Source organism: Balaenoptera physalus (assembly GCF_965194825.1).
Source record: "Balaenoptera physalus genome assembly, chromosome: 2".
Lineage (NCBI taxonomy): Eukaryota > Metazoa > Chordata > Mammalia > Artiodactyla > Balaenopteridae > Balaenoptera > Balaenoptera physalus.
This window is the reverse complement of record NC_138883.1, coordinates 166,647,548-166,675,489: the sequence shown is the minus strand read 5'-3', so window position 1 is coordinate 166,675,489 and position 27,942 is coordinate 166,647,548. Positions and strand designations below refer to the sequence as shown.

At 39.0% G+C, this 27,942-nt stretch overlaps 1 protein-coding gene and 1 long non-coding RNA gene across 2 annotated transcripts in view; one reads left to right on the top strand and one right to left on the bottom strand.

Moving 5' to 3' along the window:
- The window catches only part of LOC309655061, a 29,444-nt gene extending 2,440 nt beyond the window's left edge, over positions 1–27,004 (bottom strand). The window contains exon 1 of the long non-coding RNA XR_014260593.1: positions 18,533–27,004. This is a non-coding gene — a long non-coding RNA (uncharacterized lncRNA). The remainder of the gene's footprint in view (positions 1–18,532) is intronic.
- The window catches only part of LOC309654731 (uncharacterized protein), a gene marked incomplete at its 5' end in the record, with an annotated part of 155,272 nt that overhangs the window by 123,679 nt on the left and 3,651 nt on the right, over positions 1–27,942 (top strand). The window lies entirely within an intron of this gene.

The window sequence follows — 27,942 nt, the reverse complement described above, 5'->3', positions numbered from 1 at the left end:
GGCCTCATCAGATGTTTGTTAAATTTATTAGGTTTTTTGAAAAATCAATCTTTGACTTTACAGATCCTCTATATTGTGTGTTTGTTCTTTTAATTTTATTGGCTCCTGTTCTTATTTCTATGATGTTCTTTCTTCTACTTTCTTTGGGTTTATTTTGCTTTTCTTTTTCTGTTTTCTTGAATTTTATTCTTAGTTTGTTAATTCTTAGCTTTTTGCTAGTATGAACATCTTAGACCATAATTTTTCTAAGTATTGCTTTAGCTGAATCTTGTAAGTTTTGATATGTACTATTTTAATTATTTCTCAGTTCAAACTATTTTTTTTAATTCAACAATAATTTCTTCTTTGATCCATGAGTCACTTAGATATGTATCTAATTAATTTCCAAACATACAAAGATTTTCTTGAGGTCTCTTTTGTTGTTGTTGGTTTCTAACTCATTGTATTATGTTAGGGGAAAAAATGCTTGTGTTATTATTTCAATCCTAAAACATTTGTTTAGGTTGCTTTAATATTGAGTATATGGTCAATTTTTGTAAATATTTTGAATGTGCTTATTATATGCAGTATTCAATATATGTTTATTAGGTCAAATTTATTAATTATAATGTTTAAATTATATATATTTTTAAGAATTGTTTTTCCATTTTTCTATCAATTACTGAGTGGTTAGGTTAAAATACCATGTTATGAATGTGGATTTGTCTATTTCTCTTAACAGTTCTATCAATTTTTAAGGCTAAATGATTAGGTACATAGAAACTTAAAGTTGCTAAACCTACCAGTTGAAATGAACCTTTCATAATTATAAGTTACTCCTGTTTATCCTGAATAATGCAGTTTGTCTTAAAGGCTACTTAGTTTAAAAGCAATTTGGCTTTTTATCTGAGCCTTCTAGTTTTCTAATTATAGTACAGGTGGATTCTCCTGGATTCTCTTCTTTCCTTATCAAGCACCAGTTTGCATCTTCTTTCTATAATAAGCTTCAGCTTATTTCACTGTTCTTTAGTAAAATCCTGTTCATCTCTTTCTCCTCTTCTTCAAGTAAAATTGAATCCCACAGGCCTGGTCATTGCTTTAGGTAATGAATGAAATTCCAGAGTTGGCTCTTAAAAATGCAAGTCTTCATAATTAACAAAAGGACCCTAAGAGACATTTAGGAGAGGTGGTTTCTCCACTGCAGCTGCATAAAAGTGACCATCCTTGTGTCATAAAACATGTTCAGAGAATCTGATCTGATGTGGTATTGAGACTTGCATGAATGTTTGTAAATATATTAACTTGTTCTGTTCTTTGTTATTATAAATTTATCCTTGGAAGGATAATACAGACAAAGACTCTGGAAATCATTGCTGTGTTCTTCATCTCCAAAATGCACTATAATTATGATAAATTGTCTTACTTAATAATCTGATGCTCTCTTGATGTCATGTTTGACATTTCCATATTTCTATACAGTATCAATACTTGTAAGATTGTTCTGTGAAATCAGTAGAAGATTACTAACATTTTTTTTCTTCTCTCCCCTGCATGACGAAAAGGGTAAATGACCATGACTCTACTAGGTTTCTTGTGCACAAAGAGATTGATTGTCTTGTCTCATTTTTATTAACCAGCCTAATGGTTGAGCTTCGATATTTTTGTATTCTGTGTTCTGCATTTTTATTGCCTCAATTAGAAGTTCCCAGACCTGGGCACAGTATCAGTTGATAGGTTTGGTAGACTTTCGTCTTTGCATTCGCATCTATGGTTGTGTTTAAAGAACTGCATCAGAGTTTATTCCTCTTAATCAGGCGTACTTCTGTCTGTTCTCATAGTTGGGGCAGGGGCGCTGGTGTGGCGAGGAAGCCTATTGTCCTGATTATGCCTCTAATTTAGGTTTTACCTAGACTTTATACTGTCAGAAACTGTTAGCTCTAAAAGAGTATTCTGCTGTCCACTCTTTATCCACCAGCCACATCCCAAACCTTCTTCTGACGAAAAGGAGAGGGCAAAATGCAGGGTTTCTTCCAGTTCAAGCTAAGACACTGTTTGTGTATACAACAGAGGACTGTTTCACATGGAACTTTCCACGTACCATATATGTCTCTGATGGTTTTTAATTTTTTTAGTTAAAAAAATTTTTATTGAAGTATAGTTGATTTACTGTTGATTCAGGTGTACAGCAAAGTGATTCAGTTATACATATACATATATATTCTTTTTCAGATTCTTTTTCATTATAGGTTATTACAAGATATCGAATATAGTTCCCTGTGCAGTAGTTTTTTTTGTGTGTGTTTTTTTTAGAAGTACTGCATTTATCTTTTTTTTTTTTTTTACTTGTTTTTATTTATTTATTTATTTATTTAATTTTTTTAATTTTTGGCTGCGTTGGGTCTTCGTTGCAGCATGTGGGCTTTCTCCAGTTGCGGCAAGCGGGGGCTACTCTTCGTTGTGGTGTGCGGGCTTCTCTTGTTGCGGAGCACGGGCTCTAGGCACATGGGCTTCAGTAGTTGAGGCACGTGGGCTCAGTAGTCGTGGCTCGTGGGCTCTAGAGGGCAGGCTCAGTAGTTGTGGCGCACGGGCTTAGTTACTCCGTGGCATGTGGGATCTTCCCGGACCAGGGATCAAACCCCTGTCGCCTGCATTGGCAGGCGGATTCTTAACCACTGTGCCACCAGGGAAGCCCTGTGCAGTAGTTTTTAATTTGATTTCTTTTTTTTTTCATTTCAATTTGTCAAGACTTTTTAAATTTGGAGATAGTTTTCCCTTATTATACCCCAATTTCTCTCCTACCTTGTTCCCAGCAAGAGAAAAATAGACCAGTGTAATTGGGATTACGTCTGGCTTTCACTGATTCACCGCATATCCGTGGTGAGGAGCAGGACTTCCCTTCTAGAGCGACTTTCTGTGTCTTTCCTTATGAGCAAATATCACATGCCTGTCACCATCAGTTCTGCCCAATTCCAAAGTAGATGTATTAGTCATGGATTAGAATTTTGTCTCAGTACCTTCCTCTTGCTTTTTTTTCCTCTCTTACTCTTGCATCTGCAAAATCTGCCTAAGGATTCCCACGACTTCTGTTTCTGAATAATGCTTCTCAAATAACATGGAGAAAATTGTTGCCCCCCTGTAGTTTAATAATGCGTGTGTATGCTGTTTCTATGTCTTATTAATTAAGATTTTAATGGGAGAGAGAGGACGATTCTGTTGTCCTGGCATTTTTCTCTGGAAATGAGTAAATAAATTATATATATGTGTAATTTTATTTTAATAAACTCTGTATAAGTCAGAGTTCTCCAAAGAAACAGAACCAATGGGATATAAAAGGAGATTTATTATGAGGAATTGGCACAATTATGGAGGCTATGAAGTCTTGTGGTCTGATATTCCCCAATCCAGTCAAATTGAGAGATAAAATTTACTGTCACAAACTCTAGAAGAAGATATGGGTCAAGGGCTTCCCTGGTGGCACAGTGGTTGAGAACCTGCCTGCCAGTGCAGGGGACGTGGGTTCGAGCCCTAGTCCGGGAAGATCCCACATCCCGCAGAGTAGCTGGGCCTGTGCGCCACAGCTGCTGAGCCTGCGCTCTGGAGCCCATGAGCCACAACTACTGAGCCTGCATGCTACAACTACTGAAGCCCACGCGTCTAGAGCCCGTGCTCTGCAACAAGAGAAGCCAGTGCAATGAGAAGCCCGCGCACCGCAACGGAGAGTAGCCCCCACTCACAGCAACTAGAGAAAGCCTGCGTGCAGCAACAAAGACCCAGTGCAGCCAAAAATAAATAAATAAAATAAACAAATGTATTTAAAAAAAAAGAAAATATGGGTCAAAAAAAGAGTTCAGAACTTTTTCTGGAAGGCAGTTTGCCCAATATCTATCAAAATTTTTTGAGCTAATAATTTTACAATAGGAATTTATCCAAAAGCTGTACTTACACAGGTGTACAATGGCAAAGGAGTAGGGTACTTTGCTGCAGTATTATTTGTAACTGCTAAAGATTTTAAAAAATATAAATATCCATGAAAAGGGAACTTCTCAAATAAATCATGGTACTGTATATCCATACAATTGTATAAGCAGCAGTAAAAAAGAAAATGAGAAAGCTCATTGTGGATTGACATGAAAGATCTACAAGATGTATTGTTAAGTGAAAAAAACAAGTTGTACAACAGTGTACATAGTACGCTATCATTTCTGAAAACAGAAAAAAGGGGGGGGAATACATGCATTTGTTTTTATATGCACAAATTCATTCTGGGAGGATTTGGAAAGATACATAAGAAATGTATATTAGTTGCATCTAGGTGGGAGAACTCCATGCCCAGATGACTTGGGTATGTGCTTTTTTTCTTTTGACTCTTGAACCATATGAATATATTACCTACTCAAAACTAGAAAGAAGGAAGGAAGAACTACACCAAAACATTAAAGTAATTGTCTTTTGGTGATTAGAATCTGAGCAACCTTTATTCTCTTTTTATGTTCTTCATTGTTTTTCCTAACTTTCTACATGGTATGCATTACTTTCACAATTAGGAAAACTATTTTTTGAATAAAAATAATCATTTTTGTCCTTTTATTTATCACATAAGTCTCTCTCACTGTGGTTTAAGCCTAATTCCTTTTGAAGAATAGGCCAAAAAAAGATAGGCTTTGAAGATACATATTATTCTATTCTTCTTGACATAGTGAATTAAGAACAGAATATTTTGAAGTGCACAATACTGTGTTGTTATTATAGGCACTATATTGTATGGCAGATCTCTAGAATTTATTCGTCTAGCATAACTGAAACTTTGAACAATGACTCCCAAACAAAACAAGAACAAAAAAACAAAACAATAACAAAAGAACACAAGGAAATTAGGAGGTGATGGGTATGACTATTACCTTGATTGTGGTGATGGGATCACAGGGGTTTGCATACATCCAAACTCTTCAAATTGCACCCATTAAGTATGTGCAGTTCTTTGTGTACAAATTATACCTCAGTAAAACTGTTTTTTCAAAAAAACTAGAATATTATCTATATGTTCTCTTCTTCCAGCTAAACAATCCAAACTGTTCTAATATTTTACTTTCCTATTTCTAAAGGTAGGAGGTAAAATTATGTATGTATAAAAGACAATTATGTATGAAGGACAAAACAAAGACACCACTTTTTTGTGTGTCCTTGTTTGCCTCAGAGCACTTCATTTTGACTAAGTTCTACATCAAGGAATCTAAACTTATTCACAATTTTTTTTTCTGCAGCTTGACTCATATGGTGTTATCATTTAAAATTAAAAAATTTTCAGCTTCCGTGAACTTATCACCTAAAAACTGGGCCATTGTGACTGGTTAATGTATTTTAGTTATATTATGGGTAAATTCTCTTTAGGTAATGAAATTTCACCATAAAACGTTATCGTTCTATGTAATTTAAATTATTTATACAACTACTACATTTGGCATAGGAATTCATTGAATTCTGGTTTCTGAGGTGACAGAAGGAAACTTCTACGCACTGAGATCCTGGGTGGGATGAGGTTACAATGCCCAGTACTGACAGAGAATTGCAGGACCTCAAGCTGGTTTCATCAGTATCAGAATTATTGCCATAAACAGTTGTGTAATTGCTTTTGCTTACTTGGAGTGCTGACGTGGCTGGTGGTATAAAGGCAGCGAGCACACAGGTCTGTGCTCCTCCCACGAGGCAGCTGTCTCCCTCACAGCCCGTAGCCCACCAGCCCTCTAGTGTATCTCCACGAAGCACAAGGGAGTCACTGGTTGCTGAGTCCCCCCGTTGGAATGCTGATCTCAAGAATATCTTCTGTACCTTGTTTCTTACTGGGGCAGACCTAAATGAAAGCTTCTGTGAGCTGGGAGAAGTCATAATTCTCATCCATTGTCATTCTAGAACCAGACTCTGTGGTCTGGTCCAGCCCATTCTTTCATTTAGAAACCAGAAACCACACACAGTATGAAGTTAGATCATGACGTCAAACGTAAAAGCAGGCAGAGTTTCCTGGTGGCCTAGTGATTAGGATTCTGGGCTTTCACTGCCGTGGCCCGGGTTCGATCCCTGATCGGGGAACTGAGATCCTGCAACCCGTGCAGTGTGGCCGAAAAAGAAAAACATGTGAACTGATTAACCCTAAAAGCAGGCAGATCTGATGTGAACTCTGTCCCTACCACATACTGTTTTGGTGATCTAGAAGAATGACTTAATTTTTCTGAAACTTAAAGTTCATGTTTATAAAATTGGGACTACAATGCTTACCTCAGGATATGGTGGTAAAATTAAATATATTTGTGTAAAGTGGGAGGCCCTTAAGTACTCAGTATTTCATTAGTTACTTTCTCAACTTGTGGTTAAATTGTAGAGCACAGTATAATCTTAGAATTTATATATATTATATAAATTATATCTATATTTGTGTATATATATTAATTGAAAGTATTTTCCATACTTGAACCTGAATAGTGGTAAAGTTTAGATAACTGCCACCAGTTCTTCTACTTTATTTCAAATTCTGTCTCTTTTTTTCACAAATCATTATTTTAATGTTTGTTGCTTTGTTTTTAAAAGTTACTAAAAGAGAAAGAGAAAGAATACACAAAGAACATTTATTTTTATTTTCTAATATTAGATTACCTTGACCACAAATTTTAAAACTATGAGTTCTCAGTTTTATTTATTTTCACACTTTCCAAAAATACTTTTTCTATTGTGATGTGAAACAAACAAAAAAATCCACCAAAAATTATCTCTTCCTGTAATCAGGTAAATAAAATAGTCCTCTGACTGACGTACAAAAACAGACTAAAATATGAATAGGACTGTTCTTCAAACCTGGGTCTTCAGAAGCTGACTGAGGTCAGTTTCCCTGGGAAAGAGACCCTGAGATGGAGATTTGTGTGTAGTTAACTGTTGGCGAGTCTTATGGGGCTCAACCCCTGTGGGGAGGGCAGAGGAAATAGGATTGGCTGAGGGAGAAGCTGCAGTGTGGCGCAGTCCTACAGGCAGCTCTGGAGCTGGGAAGGCCCTTCAGGAGGCAAGGGAGCCGGGCAGGATGGCTCCGCGTGGTCCGGTCCTCAGCTGTGGTCTGTTCCAGGAAGGAAGGTCGAGTGGCTCTTTTTAGCTGAGGGCAGTTCCCAGGGAGGATTTAGCTGAGCTGGGGAGTGGGAGGAGGCGTGAGGGGTGACTGAGTCGCTCTCCACAGCATTCACTACATGCTTAAATCAAAATATATTCAGAATTTCTTCAACTCCTACTTTAGATGTGTTACTGCAGACTAATGGCTGCTGAGTAGTTAACAGTAACCACCAAAGTCCGGACAGGTAACTCTCAAAATCATCTAGAAGAACAAAAATGAAAATAGAATAAAACCCTCATTTGTTTGGAAACAGCCTTTTGTGAGCAACATAATTGTTTAACATGCCAAATATCTTTACAAGCAACAACTACAGCCCAGAACACTTGTTCCGAATATACATGATCCTCTTACTAACCTGTTAGTCTTATTCGTGTATCTCCTGAACATTCAGTATTAGGATTACATTACTCCCCACCTCCTGACGCCCCAGGAGAGAAGCACAGATTTGATATATGTGGCTACAAGTCCTGGGACTATTCATGCAGAATCTCTGACAGTCAAAAGGCATGAGACTTTAGTGACTGCTGGGGTATTCCAGGGTCCGTGAGAGATGACCTTAGGCTAAGCTCTATTAGGGGAATTTATCACTTTCTTGAATCCACACTGAGAAAGAAAAGCAACGGATGAGAGTGGGGAGACAATTGTGGAAGATGAGAGGGAGAGCTCTTTACAATGGAAAAACAGAACTGGGACAAAGACTAATTCCCCCCCCCCCCCAATATTTATTTGCCCCTTTTCCCCTTACAGAAGTAGAACTGCTGAATTTTAAGTCAGCAAATGACCACCCACTTCATATGTCACCCCTTCCTGCATTGGCTGCAATAATGGGATTAGTTTTATAATGAGAAGTGAGTGAGAATGTTTTGTACAATTTATAGAAAGTGTCCTTAAATAGCGTCTATGTGTATTCTTCCCGCCCCTTCCTTCCTCCTGTTGGACCATTCAGACAAGGGCAGCCTTCAGGAACCACGAGCAACGAAGTAGAGGCAGCCTGGTTATCTGGACAAGTTCACAGAGCATTGCCCTGAACCACCTACCTCCAGACTCTTAGGTAATAAAGAAATTAATTTCTCTCTCGTTAAGCTGCTGGTATTTATATGCAGCCAAATATGTATTCTAAATCAATACAAGAAAAATACTCAAAAAGCTCTCCTTTTGAGACTTCCTTCGTGGTGCAGTGGTTAAGAATTGCCCGCCACTGCAGGGGACACGGGTTCAAGCCCTGGTCCAGGAAGATCCCACGTGCCGCAGAGCAACTAAGCCCGTGCGCCACAACTACTGAGCCTCCGTGCCACAACTAGTGAAGCCTGTGCACCTAGAGCCTGTGCTCTGCAACAAGAGAAGCCACTGCAATGAGTAGCCCCCACTCGCCGCAACTAGAGAAAGCCTGTGCACAGCAATGAACACCCAACACAGCCAAAAATAAATAAATAAATAAATTTATTAAAGAAGAAAAAGCTCTCATTTTTCAGAATCTTTAAAGCAGTGAAAGTTTAATAAATACACTTTTATTTATTTAAACTCTAAAAGATTCATAGATAATAAGATAATTTGCTCAACAAATTTGAAACTACTGTGTGCCAGGCACTGTTCTAGACACTGATGATACAACTGTGAATGGGATATGCAAATTCTGCTTTCATGAGCTTACATTTTAGTGGCGGGAGGCATTCAATCAACAAATAGACACGAAATATGGCAGGAGGTGGTAGTGTGACCACCAAGCAGTATAAGAGAGTTAAGGAGTGTCAGGGAATGCTTTCCTAACAAGATTATATTTGAGCACAGATCTGAAAGAAGTAGTAAAATTTAAAACACTTGGTTATCTGGGAAAAGAACATTCCAGAAAGAAATACCAACAACTATTAAGAGAGAAGTGGGAGCAAGGTTGACATGTTTGAAGAATAGCAAGGCTTTATGGTTGGAGCTGACGAAGCAAGGGGAAGAATGTAGGAGATCCAAGGGTTTAGATGGTAAGAACCTAGATTTTCTCCTGAATGGAATGATTAGAGGCTTTTGAGCAGGAGGAATGAAGTGATCTGAGTTATATTTTAAAAGCATCCCTGTGGAAGATAGAGGGGCCAGGTGGGAGCAGAAAGACTAGGTGAAAGTTGATGGTGGCGTGGAGCAGGATGATAGTTATGGAGAAGTGGTCAGATTCTGGATATATTTTGAGGGTAGAGCAGATATGATCTGCTGATGAATTGAATATGTGGTGTGAGAGAATAAAGACTCAGGACTGACTCTATGATTTGGCCTGATAGATGCTGTCTTGATAAAAAAACCTGCTATAAATTCCACTTTGGGGGTAGAGACTTGGGGGAAGTGAAGGCTTTGTGGCACTTCCCTAGACGTTCATTATAGTGGTAACTAGACTCGCTGTGACCTTGCATGTGCTAAACATACACATCTTACTTCATTTTACTCTCACAACAATCCTATGGAATGTCTATTACCATCCTCATTTTACAGATGAGGGCATGGTTTTAAGTGGGTTGCATAACTTGTCCAAGGTCACACAACTAGTGAGTGGCAGAGTCAAAATTCAAACCCACCTCTGCCTACTCCAAACGTGGGTTCCCAACCACTCTGTTACACAGACTTCAATGTTTCTACTCTGCCGTCCGTTAGAGTAGGGCAGACAAACTAATCCCCACAGGCCAAATCTGGCCCTTCACCTGTTTTTGTCCAGCTCGTAAGCTAAGACTCTTTTTGAAAAAAAAAAATCAAAAGAAAAATATTTCATGACTGTTGAAAGTTATATGAAATTCAAGTTCAGTGTCCATAAATACAGTTTTGTTGGAACAGAGTCATGCCCATCCACTTACCTAGTGTCTATGGCTATTTTCAGGCTACAGTGGCAGAGTTGAATAGTTGCAACAGAGACCATTTGGCCCACAAAGCCTAAAATATTTACACTCTGTCCCCTTATAGAAGAAGTTCGCCAACCTCTGGTTTAGAGAGTGATCTCTGTCCTAACGTTTATGAAATGCCAGACTTGTGAAACATTTCTATTGTAGTTAATTTCTCCAGTGTCAGAGAGGGTACCCCTCTGTGGAAGAGAGTTTGTTCAGCCAGTTAAAGATTAATTACTCATGCAGTTTTGTTCTACATTGAAAGCACAATACACAGTGGAAGTGAACCCAGAGTCAGAACAATGGCAATAACCTTGATGGCTCCCTCTCCTGCTCTCTCTCTCTCTCTTCTCACTCTCTTTCTCTCTCTCTCTCCTCTTTCTCAAATAAGGGTTAAATACCACTTAAATAATCTGTACCTTTCAGGACACTGAGAATACCTGTTATTTTAAAATTATTAAAGAATTTACCTTTAGGACTTGTTTTTGAAATTTTTAAGTTCCCAAATTTCTAGCTTTGAAACTATATCACACACTGGGATATAGACCCAATCAAGTTTCCTTCTGCTGGATGCCATGGGTGAATAATCATGATAACATTGATCAAGGGAAGGTATTCTATAGACCAACAGTCACTTTATTTCCACCAGAAAAGAGGTATGTGAGGTCTGCAAATATGGCTCTCCCAGCAGAAAGCTTTGTAATGATCTAGTGGGGAGGGAAATAAGACAGAAAACAAGATAAGAGCTACATATGAAGGGAGAGTGTTCCATCTCTGTGCCAAGAACAGAAAAGCTCTCAGTCACAGTTTTTATCTGTGAATCTAGAAGCAGCTGATGTTGTGAAGCTCAGTGTGCAAGTGTGTTGCTATCACCGCTGCTGGCTTTCTCTTCCAATAAAAATCTGTCTTATCTGAACTGAGCTGAAAACAGCTTGTTTTCGTCCATGTCATTTTTGGCTCGGAGAGAGTCGTGAAATCCCATCCTTGGAGTAGACTCGAAAAGAGACCCACGGCAGTTGCGTTTGTATGTGAATGGTGACGTCACACGCTCCTCGGAGAGCAAGAACGGATTCTCTCCCATTTGGTCATGCCCAGTTGCCTCTTGTCATGCTCAGCTATATCTTACATATAAATTTCTCTGTACTGTAAGTATTATCTATATTTACTACTTCTGGTAACAGGTATTTTCTTTGGGACCAAACTTTTGTTTAAAAATAACAGGACTGACACTTCCCTGGTGGTCCAGTGTGGTAAGACTCCATGCTCCCAATGCAGAGGGGCCTGGGTTCGATCCCTGGTCGGGGAACTAGATCCCGCATGCATGCCACAACTAAGAAGTCCTCATGCCATAACTAAAGATCCCCCATGCCACACCTAAAGATGCTACAACATGCCTGCGTACTGCAACTAAGACCCGGTGCAGCCAAAAAAAAAAAAAATAGGACCAGTCTTGGTGCAGGGGGAGGGTGGGGGTTGATACTATACGATTCTATTTATATAGCATTCTCTTTCTGACAGCATTATTGATATATAATTCACATGCCATACAATTCACTTACTTAAAATGTACAATTCTCCGGTTCCCAGTATATACAGAGTTGCCCAACCACCACCATGTTCATTCTTAGAACATTTTCATTACCCCCAAAAAGAAACCCTGTACCTTTTAGCCATCACCAACCATTCTCCCCCATCCCACCCAGCCCTAGACAACCACTAATCTACTTTCTGTCTCTCTCTATTTGTCTATTCTGGACAGTTCCTATAAATGGAATCATCCAGAATGTGATCCTTTGTGGTTGGCATGTTTTCAAGGTACATCCATGTTGTGGTGTCAATACTTTCTTTTCCTTACTGAATAATATTTCTTTGTATGATATATCCTATGATACTTTCTAAATGACAAAAATTATAGACATGAAGAATAGATTAGTGGTTGCCAGGTGTTAGGACTGGCAGTTGTGAGGGCAGGGGATGCCATGACTGTGGCTATGAAAGGATAGCATGAGGCATCCTTGTGATGGAACTGTTAGGTATCATGACTGTGGTGTTGGTCACACAAATCTACACGTGACAAAATTGTATAGAATTAAATACACACACACACACACACACACATACACACACAAGTACATATAAATGGTAAAATCTGAATAAGATCAGTGAATTGTAGCAGTATCATTTTCCTGCACAGGATAGTGTACTCTAGTAATGCAAGATGTTATCTTTGGGAGAAACTGGATGAAAGGTATACAGGATCTTTGTATTATTCCCTACAACTGTATGTGACTCCAAAATGATCTCAAAATAATATTCAAAAATAACAAAAATAGGAACATACCTTTCAAGAATGGCAGAGTAAGGACCTCTGAATATTCACTCCTCTATAAAAGCAAAAAGAACACTAGCAAAAATGGCCAAAATCAACTTTTTCAGAACTCTGGGAATTAACCAAATGCTTGTAACAATTTGAGGAGTGTTTATTCAAGAAAAGCACTGAATCATGGTAAAAACAGTGAGCTTTGTGGCACTTTAACCTGCCCTGTTCTCATCCTTCTCGCCCCAGCTCCAGGGTAGCCTTAAAAACAAACAAACTGGGCTTCCCTGGTGGCGTAGTGGCTGGGAATCTGCGTGCCAATGCAGGGGACACAGGTTCGAGCTCTGGTCTGGGAGGATCCCACATGCCACGGAGCAACTAGGCCTGTGCACCACAACTACTGAGCCTGTGCTCTAGAGCCTGCGAGCCACAACTACTGAGCCCGTGTGCCACAACTACTGAAGCCTGTGTGCCTAGAGCCCATGCTCTGCAACAAGAGAAGCCACCTCAATGAGAAGCCCATGCACTGCAACGAAGAGTAACCGCCGCTCTCCACAACTAGAGAAAGCCCACACGCAGCAACGAAGACCCAACACAGCCAAAAATAAATAAATAAATAAATAAATAAATTAAAAAACAAACAAACAAAAGCAAACAAACCTGCAGTCATGGTGAAAACCAATAGCAGCCACTGGAAGGGATAGAATGTTGGAGCTTCCCCAAAGCCCCATTGCCAAATACCTGTCTTTATGTGACCTGTCTGGCAGTTCCCTGGAAAATCCCACACACAGGCTTGTCTTTATTTGACCTGACTCAGAGCTCACACATTATGAACAGCATTTTCCCCAGGGGTGTTTGTAGAAAACAACCAATAACAATTGTTAAATATCACTGCTGCCTGAGGTGGTAGTAACAGTTGCAACAACAAACAAGTTCACCAACAAACTTAAAAGGGAAAGCTGGGGCATAAGATGTCAATAATAGGCTTTGGAAAGCTCTGACATATTCCTGGGAATCTAGAAAGCCACATCCAGGTATAGGGCTGTGTGCATGCCCAGGAAAGACCTGAGAAGGCTCTAAACTCTCACCTCTGGTTAACCATGAGGCTCTGTGCAAGCAGGAAGTGAAGGCTAAGGCAGAGTTGTAAACAGCCTACTGGAGTGTTGAAGTCATGTCCCAACATGCATGCAAAGGCTGGCAGACTTATTCGTTCCAAGAACTTAAGGAAATGTATATACAATTGTTAACTGCCCAATAAGAAAACCAAATAGAGACTTCAGTGTCCATACATGAAAAATAATACAGACTTTACAGAACTAATTCAGGAAATTCACTGAAAAACAAATAGCAGCAAAACAAACAGCGACAACAACAAACCCCTGGGGAGTGGAGGGAAATTTGATTTCCAGATGTTACATTATATGATTTAAAACTTCCCATTTTCAGCAAAAAATTATGAGACATGCAAAGAAACAAGAAAGTATGGCCCATACATGGGATAAAATTAGCAGTCAGTAGAAATTGGCCCTGAGGAAACTCAGGTGCTTGACTAACTAGAAAAAGCCTTTAAATCATCTATTTTTAAACATACTCAAAGAACTAAGGGGAATTATGTCTAAAAAACTTAAGGAAAGTGTGAGAATGATGGCTCACTACATAAAGAATATCAATAAAGAAATAGAAATTATAAACAAGAACCAAATGAAAATTCTAGAGTTGAAGAGTATAATAACTGAAATGAAAATTCACTTCAGGGGCTCAACAGAAGATTTAGGCTGACAAAGAATCTGTGGGCTTGAAGACAAATCAATTCATTTGATCTAGTTTGAGGAACAGAAAAAAGAAAGAAGAAAAACAAACAGAAACACAAAGACCTGTGGGACACCATTAAGTATATCTGAAAGAAAAGACTGTCAACCAAGAATTCTTTATCCAGCAACACTGACCTTCAAAAACAAAGGAGAAATGAAGATATTCTCAGGTACTTAAACATTGAGAGAATGTTCACAGAAGCATTATTTATAATACCAACAAGTAGAAATAATCCAAATGTCTATCAAATGATGAATGAATAAACAAAAAGTGGCATATTCATACGATGGAATACTACTCAACCATCAAAAGGAATATGCTTGATATGCTACAACATGGATGAATTTTGAGAATATCCTAAGTGAAAGAGCCACTCACAAAGGACCACATATTGTATGATTTCATTTATATGAAATTTTTAGAATAGTCAGATGTATAGCGATCAAAAGTAGATTACTGGTTGCCTACGGCAGCAGGGTTGGGAAAAATAGGGCATGATAGCTATATGATAGAGGAGTTTTTTTCAGAGAGTGATGTTCTAAAATTGATTGTGACAATGGTTGCACAACTCTGTGAATGTACTAAATATTATTGAATTGTATGCTTTAAATGGATGAATTGTATGGTATGTGAATTACATTTCATTAAAGCTGTTACCAAAAAAGGGTGGGGGAGGGGTAAAACAATAAAACTCTTAGAAGAAAACATAGGCATAAATGTGCATGACCTTGGATTAGGCAATTGTTTCTTAGATATGAGGCCAGAAGCAGAGCAACAGAGGAAAAGAAAAGATAAATTATACTTTGTCATAACTAAAAACTTTTGTGCTTCAAAGGGCACCACCAAGAAAGTGCAAAGACAACCCACAGAATGAAGAAAATATTTGTAAATCATATATCAGATAAGGAAACATATAAAGGATCCAGAATTATGAAAGAACTTTTACAACTCAATAAAAAAAAGACAATTAACTCGATTAAAAATGGGCAAAAACTTTGAATATACATTTCTCCAAAGAAGATATGCAAATAGCCAGTAAAACACATGAAAAGATGCTCAACATCATCGGTCACTGGGGAAAAGCAGCCAAAACCACAAAGAGATGCCACTTCACACCCACTAGGATGGCTATACCTTTAAAGAACAGAAAACAGTAAGTGTTGGTGTGGATATAGAGAAATTGAAATCCTTGTATATTATTGGTAGGAAGGTAGAGTGATACAACCACTTTGGAAAACAGTTTGTCACTTCCTCAAAAATTTAAACATAGAATTATTAAATGACTGAGACATTTCACTGTTAGTTCTGTGTTGGTTTTAAAATGTACCATGAATCACATTTTGACCAGCCAGAATATAGGGGAGTTTGCTGGTTTGCTATACCATAAGGTCCAGAGGTCACAGTGGAAGAGTTTGGAAAGACAGAAAGGGGTGGGAAGGTAGGTCAATTAGTAGAAGCACAGTTCATTTAATAAAGTTTTTGTTCTTACAATTTTAGAGCTTTCAGGGAACAAAATTTAAATCAGTGTTCCCAGGAAGTTATGTGAAGAAACAGTAGTTGGCATTTGGTGGGGGGGGGGGGGGCAGTCTCATGATGGTAGGAGCAGATCTTTCTGACAGGCAGCTGATCACCTTCCCCAGAGAATATCACATCCTCAGGTGACTATATAGTCAGGTGTATCAGGAGAATAAAAAGCTGGGGTGTGTTAGGGGGAGCCCTTTACCCTCCCCCTTTACCTTTCAAAGAAGGGAGAAAATGCTCACTCAGTAAGAAAGAAAAATACGAGAGGAAATTTCTAGGTTTTTTCTGCCCCCTCATTCACTTCTCCCCAAAGTTGAGAAGTAACTTATACTTGAAGGGGTGAAGGATGTGTGGTCCAGCCTCTTTTGGGCTTTTTGTTTGTTTGTTTGTTTTTTGATGCAGCTTGATATTAAGAGACTTACTCCCAGCTCATCTTTCCCTAAACTTTCCAGGGCTGGATGGAGAAAGAGATCTATTAGGGATCCAGATAATGGCCACAGCTCAGATCATGATCTTTAAGCCTAGCAGGAAAAAAGCTGATGTTTTTATTTCAGTCTATGTGATTGCAGCATCTCTTTCTCATTCGGTGGGAGCGGGTCTTCCTGACAGGCAGCTGACCCCCCTGAGCATGCTTTGCTCCCCGTGGCAGTCACATATCCTGGAGCAGGAAGCTGAGACTGCCACTTATTCTAGAAGAGTGGTAGGGTTGTGGCACTTGATTTAAATATAAACACTGGGTTCAGTTAACTGCCCATCCATTTATTCCATATACCTTTGTTGAGCACACTCCCTGTACTCATTGCTGTGTACAAGGTGATGGAGGTGTGAAGGGGAACATGGCAGACAGAGGATATTGGCCCTTACAGACCTTTCATCTCCAATGGAAAGTTCTCTGCCCTTTGGGGGCAGCATTTCACCTCTAGAGTGGAGACTGGTTTTCCCTCTCAAGCCTCATGTACCTGGGACCAGAAGGAGGGGAGAGTCCTTGTTGCCCCCGAAATGCCATCTCAGGTGTTACATCTCCCACCCTCCTTCAAAGTTCATATCATCAAACATCTTGCTGTACTGATCATTCCACCTTAGTCACTGATGACTTTAACACCTGGCTCACTCTCTTCTCTTCCACCTCTACTCCTGTTTTTATTTTTTGACGACTTCATTCAACAGGCTCATGGATAAAATCCATCCGAGACAGGGTGTATCTCTAATTTCCTGTGTGCTTCCTGTGAATTTCTCCCCTCTTTTGCTCTCTCTAGAACCCTGAAGGCTGTTTTTCTTTCCCGAAGCACACAGTGAAGAAGAAACAGACTCAGAGGAGCCTCTGCTCAGATGTGAGACAGGAAGATCCAGACGTGGGCTGCTGAGTATGCCGGGGCTCCGGGGAAAGGAAAGAGCAGGTATGAGGATGGTTCACAGGGAAGAGGAAAGCCTTGGAGGAGCAGAGTTCTTGAAATGGGAAGGGAGAAGACCCTTAGTTGAAAGAACCAGGAAGTGGAGTGGACAGGACTTGGTACTGAGCTATCCTTACTTGGGAAGGAAGCTCCCACCCACTGGGGACGTCCTGCTGCTCCCGGGCTTGTACTGCACCCTTGACCAGAAGGTGAGGAACTTGGTCATCTTCTGTGCGGTTAGAGCCACAGAGGGAAAAATCACACCTCCTGACCAAGATGGGACAAAAGAGGATCAGATTAGACTTTGCTAACCCCTGCACTGCACTGACACAGCCCCGCTGCCACATGTTTATGCTGTGGTCTCTTAGTTCCTTGACCTCTCACCTCTAGTGATCACTTCCTCAACCCACTTCAGATGCCCACTATCATGATGATGGTCTTGTCATCAGCCATGACCAAACCCAGTCCACACCTTGCAAACCCCATGAACTTCCTGGTCCTCTCTCTCCCTCTGTTGTTCTCTGGCAAAGCCCCAGCCTGGTTAAAACCAACCCTCAGCCTGATCTGTGCCTGTCCCTGAGCGGCTGAGCGGTGCTGGAGAAAAAACGCATGGCCACGCTGAAAAAACAGTCTCACTGCAAATCTGTGACCACAAATCGCAAAAGGATACTCAGCACTGCCCAGGGTCCTATCTTACATCCCTGGTGTGTTTGGCTTCCCAGCTCCAAAATGGCTATTTTATACCTTCTTTCCCATCAAATTCCCTATGCACACCCACTCCCCCACCTCACTTCCTCACACAAGCGTGTTCTCACTGGTGGCGCAGTGGTTAAGAATCCACCTGCCAATGCAGGGGACACGGGTTCGAGCCCTGGTCTGGGAAGATCCCACATGCCGCGGAGCAACTAAGCCTGTGCACCACAACTACTGAGCCTGTGCTCTAGAGCCCGCGAGCCACAACTACTGAAGCCCACACGCCGCAACTAATGAAGCCTATGCACCTAGGGCCCGTGCTCCGCAACAAGAGAAGCCACCACAGTGAGAAACCCGCACACTGTGATGAAGAGTAGCCCCCGCTTGCTGCAACTAGAGAAAGCCCGTGCACAGCAATGAAGACCCCATGTAGCAAAAAAAAAAAAAAAAAAGAAAGAAATATATATTAAAAAAAAAAAAAGCAGACACCTACACACGCCTCACCCTACCACGCTTCCTGCCAACTCCTCCTCGTGGGCTCCAGATCCCACCCCTTTCTTGTTCTCAAGGACAGGCTCCTACCGTTCCCCCAACTCTTCCAGACTTTTCCTGCCAGCATCCAAACATGCTGCAATCTGTCCTATGAAAAAATAAAATCAAAACACCTCAAATGACCCCATAACACCTTTCAAATTCCCCTCTCATTTCTCTGCTCCCCTTCAAAGCAAAATATTTTGAAGGCAGTGATTATAATCACTAGTGTTTCCACAATCTCTCCTCAACACACTCTATGCAGTTTCCTTCCACACCACTCCACCCAGACTGCTCTTGTCAAGGTCTCCCAGGGCTTTTGTGTTGCCAAGTCCAGCATCACGTCTCTGCCTTCATCTTACCCAGCACTGGGCCCAGCGAACTACTGCTGCTTCCCTCTGCCCTTTGGCAGTCTGAGAAGACAATATTAGAGCTTCTATTTTCACTTATTTTTTTTCTCTAAAACAAGTAAGGAAGAAATTAAGCTTTACTAATAGGTAAAATCCATTTTTATACTGGTGCCCTCACTTGGTTGCTATAGCAGACAATTAAATGTCACATATGCCACACAGGGCGTGCTGAGGGATGCTCCATAATCAGAGGTATGCCACAGTTCAGTTGTGTCGGCTTATGGATTACATTATCTTTAAAAAAAAAAAAAAAAAAGTTTTATTGTGGTGAAGTATACATATTGGGTTGGCCAGAAAGTTCGTTCGGGTTTTTGGTAGCCTGCAGAAAACCCGAACGAACTTTTTGGCCAACCCGGTATCATGAAACTGACCATTTCAGCCATTTAAAAATGCACCATGTAGTGGCATTATAAGTACATTCACATTGTTGTGCTACTGGGACTTCCCTGGTGGTCCAGTGGTTAAGACTGTGCCTCCATTGCGGGGGGCACATGATCGATCCCTGGTCAGGGAACTAAGATCCCGCATGCCGCGAGGTGTGGCCAAAAATAAATAAACAAACAAATAAATAAATAAAAGTAAATAAATCATATTGCTGTGCTACCATCACCACCATCCATCTTCAGAACTTTTTCGTCTTCCCCAACTGTACCCATTAAGCAATAACTGTCCTTGTCCCCCTCCCCGCAGCCCTGGGAAACCATCATTGTAATTTCTGTCTTTCAGAATTTGACTACTCTAGGTACCTCATAAGCAGAATCATACGTTATGTGTACTTTTGTGACTGACTTATTTCACTTGGCATAATGCCTTCATAATGGATAAGCATAATCCATATAATCCAATGGATAAGATTTACCCGTATTGTAGTATTTATCAGAATTTCAATCCTTTTTAAGGCTGAATGATATTCCATTTCATTATATGTATATAGCACATTTTGTTTATCCCCTCATCTGTCAATGAATATTTGGGTTTTTCTCCGGCTTTTGGGTATAGTGAATAATGCTGCAATGAACATGGGTATACAAATATCCGTTTGAGTCCCTGCTTTCAGTTCTTTGTGGTATATACCCAGAGGTGGAATTTCTGGGTCCTATGGTGATTCTATCTTGAATTTTTTGAAGAAGCACCATACTGTTTTCCACAGCAGCTGCACCATTTTACTGTCCCGTTAGCAATGCACAAGGGTTCCAGTGTCTTCACATCCTCACAGACAGTTATTTTCTGTTTTGTTTTATTTTGTTGATAATAGCCATTGTAATGGGTGTGAAGGTGTATCTCACTGAGGTTTTGATTTGCATTTCCCTAATCACTATTGATATTGAGCATCTTTTCACGTACTTGTTGGCCATCTGTATATCTTCTGGGAGAAATGTCTATACAAATCTTCTGCTCATTTTGGGGGTTGTTTTTTTGTTTTTAAGCTGTAGGAGTTCTTTATATATTCTGGTTATTAATCCCTTATCAGATGTATGATTTTTTTCCCAGAAAATATATATATTTTCTCCCAAAATGTGGATTGCCTTTTCACTCTGTTAATAGCATCCTTTGATACACAAAAGTTTTTAAGTTTTGATGAAATCTAATTTAACTGGTTTTCCCTTTATTGCCTGTACTTTTTATGCCATATCCAAGATATGACAAATCCATTGTCATGAAGATTTTCCCCTATGTTTTCTTCTAGGGGTTTTATGGTTTCAGGTATTACGTTTAGGTCTTTAATCCATTTTGAATTAATGTTTTATATGTTGTAAGATAAGGGTCCAACTTCTTTCTTTTTTTTTTAATTGATGGTTGTTTAGCAGTTAGTTGTGATTTGGGGTGTGCTTATGAGAGGAGGTGAGCTTCAGGTCCCTCTACCTGCCATCTTGTCTCTCCTGCATTTCCCAACTCTCTTTTGCATGTGGATATTCAGTTTTTACAACCCTATTTGTGAAAAGACTGTCCTTTGGTCTAGTCATCCTTGTCAAAAATCATTTGACCATATATGTGAAGGTCCATTTCTGGTCTCTCTATTCTACTCTATTCATCTATATGTCTGTCTTTATGCCAGTACCACACTGTTTTAATTACCGTAACTTTGTAGTAAGTTTTGAAATCAGGAAACATGAGATCTCTAACTTTGTTCTTCTTTTTCAAGATTGTTTTGGCTATTTGGAGTCCCTTGAGATTCCGTACGAATTTTAGGATGGAGTTTTCTATTTCTGCAAAAAAAAGTCATTGGGATTTTGATAGGGATTGCATTGAATCTGTAGATCAATGCAATACTTTAGGGAGTATTGACATCTTAACAATATTAAGTTTTTCAATTCATGAAGACAGGATGTCTTTCCATTTATTAGTGTCTTTCATTTCTTTCAGCAATGTTTTGTTGTTTTCAGTGTACAAATCTTTCACCTGCTTGGTTAAGCTTAATCCTAAATATTTTTTCTTTTTGATGCTATTGAAAGTGGAATTGTTTTCTAAATTTCCTTTTCAGATGGTTAGGTGTATAAAAACACAACTGATTTTTGTGTGATGGTTTAAAATCCTGTGACTTTCCTGAATTCATCTATTAGTTCTACCAGGTTTTTGTTGTTGTTGTTTTGTTTTGTTGTAGATTCTCAGGTTTGCACCTGTCTTTGATACTTCCTCTTCTCTCTTGCTCTCTCATTCCTCTACATGCAAATAGCCACCAATTCATTTCAGTTTGTTTTGATTTCACAGTGTTTCTAATCTTTGACACTTTCTTTAGTATCATTATAATCCAATGTGATTGAATGAATATTTCTATCCACAATATCTAGGGCAATGTGTGAAGAAATTAGTTTCTAAAATAGTCCTTTTATCTCTCTCTCCCACTCAAACCTCTAGGACCTCCATATAACAGTAGAGGCTCCAGCCTTCTCTCCCATCGTCTCAGAAGCAGCACTGAGGCTATGGGCTCAGGAAGACCCAAGGTGGAAGCAGACATGCTGCTTACTAGCTGTGTGACCATAGGCATGTAATGTAGATCCTCCCTGGAAACTGGTGATGATAATAATAATAACTACCTCAAAGGGTTGTTGGGAGGTATAAACCCATTTGGGCTGCTGTAACAAAATACTTCAGATTGAGTGGCTTACAAACAACAGGAATGTACTGCTCACCATTCTGGAGGCTGGGAAGTCCAAGATGAAGGCACCAGCGTGGTCACATTCTGGTGAGAACACTCCTCCTGGTTCACAGCTGACACCTCCTTTCTGCGTCTTCACGTGGTAGAAGAGACTAAAGATCTCTTTTTTAAGAGCACTAACCCATTCATAAGGACTCCACCCTCAAGACTTGATTACCTCCCAAAGCCCGCCCGCCAACACTATCACACTGGGCATTATTATTCCAACGTGTGAATTTGCAGGGGTGGGAGGGAGAGGGACACAGACATTCAGACCATAGCAGGAGGCTTAAACAGGACGATGAACATAAAGCACTTTGTAAAACACCCCCTTTCTCCTACTTTCTTTCTCCGAAGACACAGATGGGATTGATCTCCTGAATCCTCTTGTCTTTATTACTCCTTTGGCACTTACCATCTACTGCCTTGTACTATTATCTTTTTATGTGTATCTGTGTTATCTTCCCCACAAAATATATAAATTCTCCAGAGGCTGAGAGTTTGTCTGTTTTTCTTTTTCCCTTCTTTTGTGCTTGTGGCATATTGTAATACAATGCCTTATACATGGTAAATGCTTAGTCAATATTTGCTTTTCAGTTGTTTGACATAATGAAATCCTTTATTGCCTGGTTTCCAAAGTCTTCAGAATTGATGTTTCATTTATTTCAAGTAGGTTTTTCCCCCACTTTGATTTTAAAACAGCCTGCAACACTTAAAAATAGCTAACAAGAAAGTAATGAAGACATCACCACTTCCTGGAAGACCATCTGAATGTATTTCAACCTATGTCTCTATCAAAAGTGGAAAAAACAAAGACAGACCAGGGTTGCCAGATAACATACCCAGTTAAATTTGAATGTCAGATAAACAAGAATTAATTTTTGTTAGTATAAGTATGTCCCATGTGATATTTGTTGTTTATCTGACATTCAAATTTAATTAGGTGTCCTGTATTTTTGTTTATTAAGTATGACAACCCTACCACGAAGGCTTTAAGTTTAAAAAAAAAACTGTGAACAAGCATTATTCTCTGTTGAAATGAGACTATTCCCATGTGCTTAAAGTGTTTTTGTGTCAAAAGAATACAGCTTGAGACATCATTATGAAACAAGCTTTAACCACAACTATGACCTTACATGGAAAAGACATGTGATGAAAAAGCTAATGAAAGGTAACATTAACTGAAATATCAACACACATTGCTTTGGAATATAAATGAAAACAGTGATGTTTCTGTAAAATGCAATCCTGTACTAAATGAAAGAATTGGTTGGGCTTTAAAATCTTTTATAGTGAGTGTGTAAAATGATCATATTTGCATATCTAAGTCTTCTCAGAAATACTATTGCTCTGCATGTTGAAGACATGACTTAGAACTTACAGGACAAATCTTGAGAAAAATTAGAATTATCTGTGGCATGTCCTATTGCCACTCGGGAGAACATAAATATAAATTGTACCTGTCAGCTTTATTTATTCAAGATGTCAGTGAGAACTTTTATGTGACTGAAGTACTTTTGGACCTAGTCTTCATTTTGGCACCACATTAGAATCTGATTTGTTTTTAAAAGTAATGACCAGTTTAATATATACTGATCAAAATGACTAAGAATACCTACAGTGTCCCTGGGGAGTCAGTGTTACTTCCGACTTGTTACCCAACCACATGGTGCAACCAATGATTTGTATCAGTACAGCCTGTAGGTCAATTCATCACATCCTCCACCATGAACCACATGGTTCTACTAGGTAAAACATGGAACTTGTCATGCACATAGCAGCTTACCTTGAGAGCTGGCTATTCTCCTATGGCTTGAACTTGGGCAATTCTCCAGTTTACTTGATTGTTTTAGAAGTCTGATCCATAAGACAATAGATTATTACCCTCGGAGAAGGAAAGGTGTTTTTCTTTTTCAATTCAACAATATTTATTGAAAGCCCAATATGGGCTAGGCACCATTTGGAGGAATGAGCAAGATGGACATAGTCCTGCTCTCATTGAGCTTGTATTCTAATGAGTGGAATCACACAATAAACAAATAATGAATGAACAAGGAAGATAACTGAGAATGGTAAATGCTAGGCAGCGGATTGAATAGGGGGGTGATGTGAAAGAGAGCAACTGGGTGCCCTTTTAGGTTAGGGGATTAAGATAAGCCTACCAGAGGTGGTTGAATTTCAATGCAAGTCCAACGGAGGGAAGACGCCAGTCAGGCAAAGATCTGGAAGAGTACTGGAGCAGAAGGAGGGCGAAGTCCCTAAAACAGGATGAGCCTGGTGTGCTCTGAAGGAGAACCAGTGTGGTGAGAGAGAGGATGGTGCAAGGTGAGGCTGCAGGTAGAGAGAGGCCAGATTATGGAGGATTTAAAAGAACGGGGATTTATTCTAAGTGTGATGGGAAGCCATGGGATTTTTCCATTAAAAAAATTAAATAAATAAACACACAATATAATCCTTCAAAGTAAATGTAGTGTTTTAACAATGAGGAAAAAGTAAATGCTTTGAAAGAAAACTAAGCAATGGAGAAAAATATTTTTAAGGTTAACCTTAAAATTGACCTAATCATTGTATCATGAATATTGATTAAACCAAGATTTTCTCCAAAAATGAAGAATATTATCACCATCTATTTTTATTGAGAGAAATCTGGTTTAAAATGATGTGTTAATTTAGAAATCTGGTTGAACATTTTGTGATAAATTAAAGGTCCAATTTTAATTTCAATTTATATAGATGCTTAGTTTGAATGGGTGTCATAGGTGAGAGAGATTCCTCACAAAAAGACATAGATCTAAATGCAAGACGTGTATTCTTGGCTCTGCTACTAAGTCATAGGTTCTTTTTGTATTTCCATTCAGCAATTGTGCAAAGGTTTTTGCTAAAATTTAGCTTAGTAATTTTCCATCCTCCCTTATGTCAAATAATTATTCTTGAAAATGAACTGAAAATGAAGGGTTTTTATATTCTTAACAAAGGGACTTTAAATCCACTGAAAAGCTACATTTGGAAGATTTAAAACGAGTTCTTAAAAGTCCAGGTAGGAGAATTTTTATTAGTGACACATATTTTTGGCAAAAGAAAAAAATCATATTCACCTAATGATGAATTTCCAAACACCCATTTCCCTACTTTCTCTATAGTATGAGATTCTTTCTCAGTCATTTTTAGAATACTGTCTTTACCTTTAAGAGACTCTATGTGGTTTAAAGCTTTTTAGAAAATTGTAGTAGCGTGCTACTGACAACCATTTGCCATTACAAAAGGAGATCAGAAAACTTGGCCCAAGGCAAGGAGCTTTCGGGGTGCACCTGTAGGAGGCTGACTGAAGCAGCGTGGAATTGGTCACTGGCCGAGGTTAGTTTACACATGAGGCAGAGCGGACTTGAAAAGATGCATCAAGTTATCTAACACAGGCTGTCAAGGTTCAGAATGGAAAGGTTAGCCTTCTCCAGTCTGCTGCCGGTGGCTGGGCAACAGCTTGAGGACACACTAGAAAGAAGGATTCCGTCAATTCACACTACAACAAATAGAAAAAAAAGCAAATTGACAACAGAAAAAAAAAACCCCACTTTGTCTCTACGTTTCCCATTATCACTAATATATAAGTGGTGGGTCATAGAATGTTCTTTAGTGTGTGCCTCTAAATAAACCCTTAATGCTGACCTTTTGCAACTTCTTTTTCTCCTTAAGTTTGCAGTCAATATTTATTTCAACATGATTTCATCTGGACAAAAATGTTCTGTAGGTGAACATACGGTGGTATCTGGCCCAATTCTGCACCCCCTGGAGACAGCCCTGGTGCCAGGGGGAGGGAGAGGAGGAGGGGCGGGGGCGGCATGGGGGGCTGTGGCTGACAGTGGAGATGCGGACCAGGCTCCAGGGAGCAGTAGAAGGAAAGAACAGTAGCAGAGCTTACCAGATCACTGTGCGTCCATTCTGCTTCAGGCCTGATTTGAAAGAGTGGCATCCTTATAATCGATTCAGGGAAATGTGGTCTCAGCAGATACTTAGGAGCAGGAAGAGGGGAAAGAAAATAAGCCAAGGAATAAAATGTGGTTGTTTGCCTACACCACAGATACCGTGATTTAAAAACTCTCAGTTTCACTTCCATTACTGGAACTTTCATCAACGTACAAGTCAGAAATAATCAAATATCCTGAAACGTCAGAATATGGGACTGACACGTGTTAGACCAAATTTTTCACCTCTGAACAGTAATTTACTATACTGATAATTCTGTTTATTGTCTATTCATGACTCTGGTACTTTCTCAGTAAATTCAGAGATATCCAGGTCTCAAAAGAGATAACTGGTGAATTGATGTGCTTATCAGTTATTTATATCATTTCTCAATTATAAAATTAACAAATGACGAAGCATTAATTGAGTCAATGAACCCAATTTTAGAAGGAGGTAAAGACCTGAGTACATCACTTAATCACATTAAGTTAAAAAAGCAGAGCTGAAATGCATGCTTAGGAAACCATTTGTCAAAAAAATACCATGAGCTAAAAGCCATTTAAAGACCAGCATAGACAAAGGCTAAATTAATATTTCAAAAGTTCAAATTATGTTTTTCCTCCTCTTGTGCAAACATACAAAAGGAAAGGGAAAAGGGAGGTGGAAAATTTCTTTTTAAGCATCTAAAAATGATAGTGAATGAAAGGGCACCTGGTTAATGGTAACTTGTACCATTTTCTCTTTTATAAACACGATTCTTCCTTAAATTTAAAGGTTTAGGTTAGGATCTGTATCTCTTAATTTGAAGCTATTGAAATTCTAACAACAAAAACTATGTTCGCGCGAGGTAACTCCTTTAGAATGTCAAAAATAATCTTTGCCTGTAAAAATGTTCTTTGCCCCCTGGTGGTGAAAATATTATTATTTAATTTTTTAAAAGTTAAAAGACTTTCATTATGGAGTCTTGGCACTAAAAATCCTTCCATGGTTGCAAAAAATAAGAGAGGATTATATATTGAAGTGAGGAGAAATGAAGCTAGGCCATAGGTGTGGTAAAGGAATTTAAATTTCTCCTATCTTACCATTTAGAATTGTTGATTGCTAATTCAGTATTATTTCAAAATGCCACCTCCTTTTAATAAATTTAATAGTAAGCATTTATGAGGCATGGAATTTCTGTTCATAATCTAATGCCTTAGCTGTGCGGCGTGTTGACCGAGGTGATCAGCAACTTTGCACTGTTTCCTTTGTGTTTCAGTTTGGCATCACAAACAACATTAGAGCTCAACGGCACAATGCCAAAGCCAGGCTGTTGAGCCTGGAAGAATATGAAGAGGCCTGTTCAAATTTTCTTTTGCAGACTAATTGGAGCTTTTGTGTATGAGGGAAATACAACGATTGCTGTACTCAGGCTGGACGGAGGAGTCGGGAGAGACTATCCTTGTTGGTTGGTTAAAAGTAAAATGGGAAAAACTAATTTTCAAATTTAAAAAGTGATTCAGTGAGTTGATGGAAACCTTTGAAAAATGAACGATAATCTTGAAATTGTGTAAGATGTTAGGAGAAAGAAATTTTTACATGGATTCTACTGAGGCACATTAACGTCTATGTAAAGCAGAAGACATCATTATCTGAAAAGACAGCTACTTCAGGGTAAGACAATCACCAATGAGTCTTTAATGACTTAATCGGTGAACAAATTTTCCCTTCCTCTTGTTCATGTGGGTCACATGCTTTTAATTAGGTATTTATTAAAGCTGAATTTGGCAGGAAAATCATGAATAACATGTTTTATGGAGTTGGAACAAAAAAAGTAAACTGGCTTTGAGAACCAGTCATTATTTTGTAAAGGTGGTCTTGTCTGCCACATCTTGGGCAGACAAGTGATTGGATAAATTTCCAGTGAAGTGGGCATTTGCAGCCTAAGTTTAATAACAAATGACTTTAAACACAAAATCTAAACATTTAAGAATAGATAAGCTTTATTTATGGAGCCCTTAATACAAAGTAGATAGAGACCTTCCATAACATATTGGTAACATTTAAATAGCAATTACTATATACTGGGCTCTAATTATCTCACTTAGCTCCTACAACAATTTTGGTAGTATTTTATGGTTTTGGTAGTATTATTATCCTAATTTTACAGATGAGGTAACTGAAACACAAGGATCACCCAGCTAGTAAGTA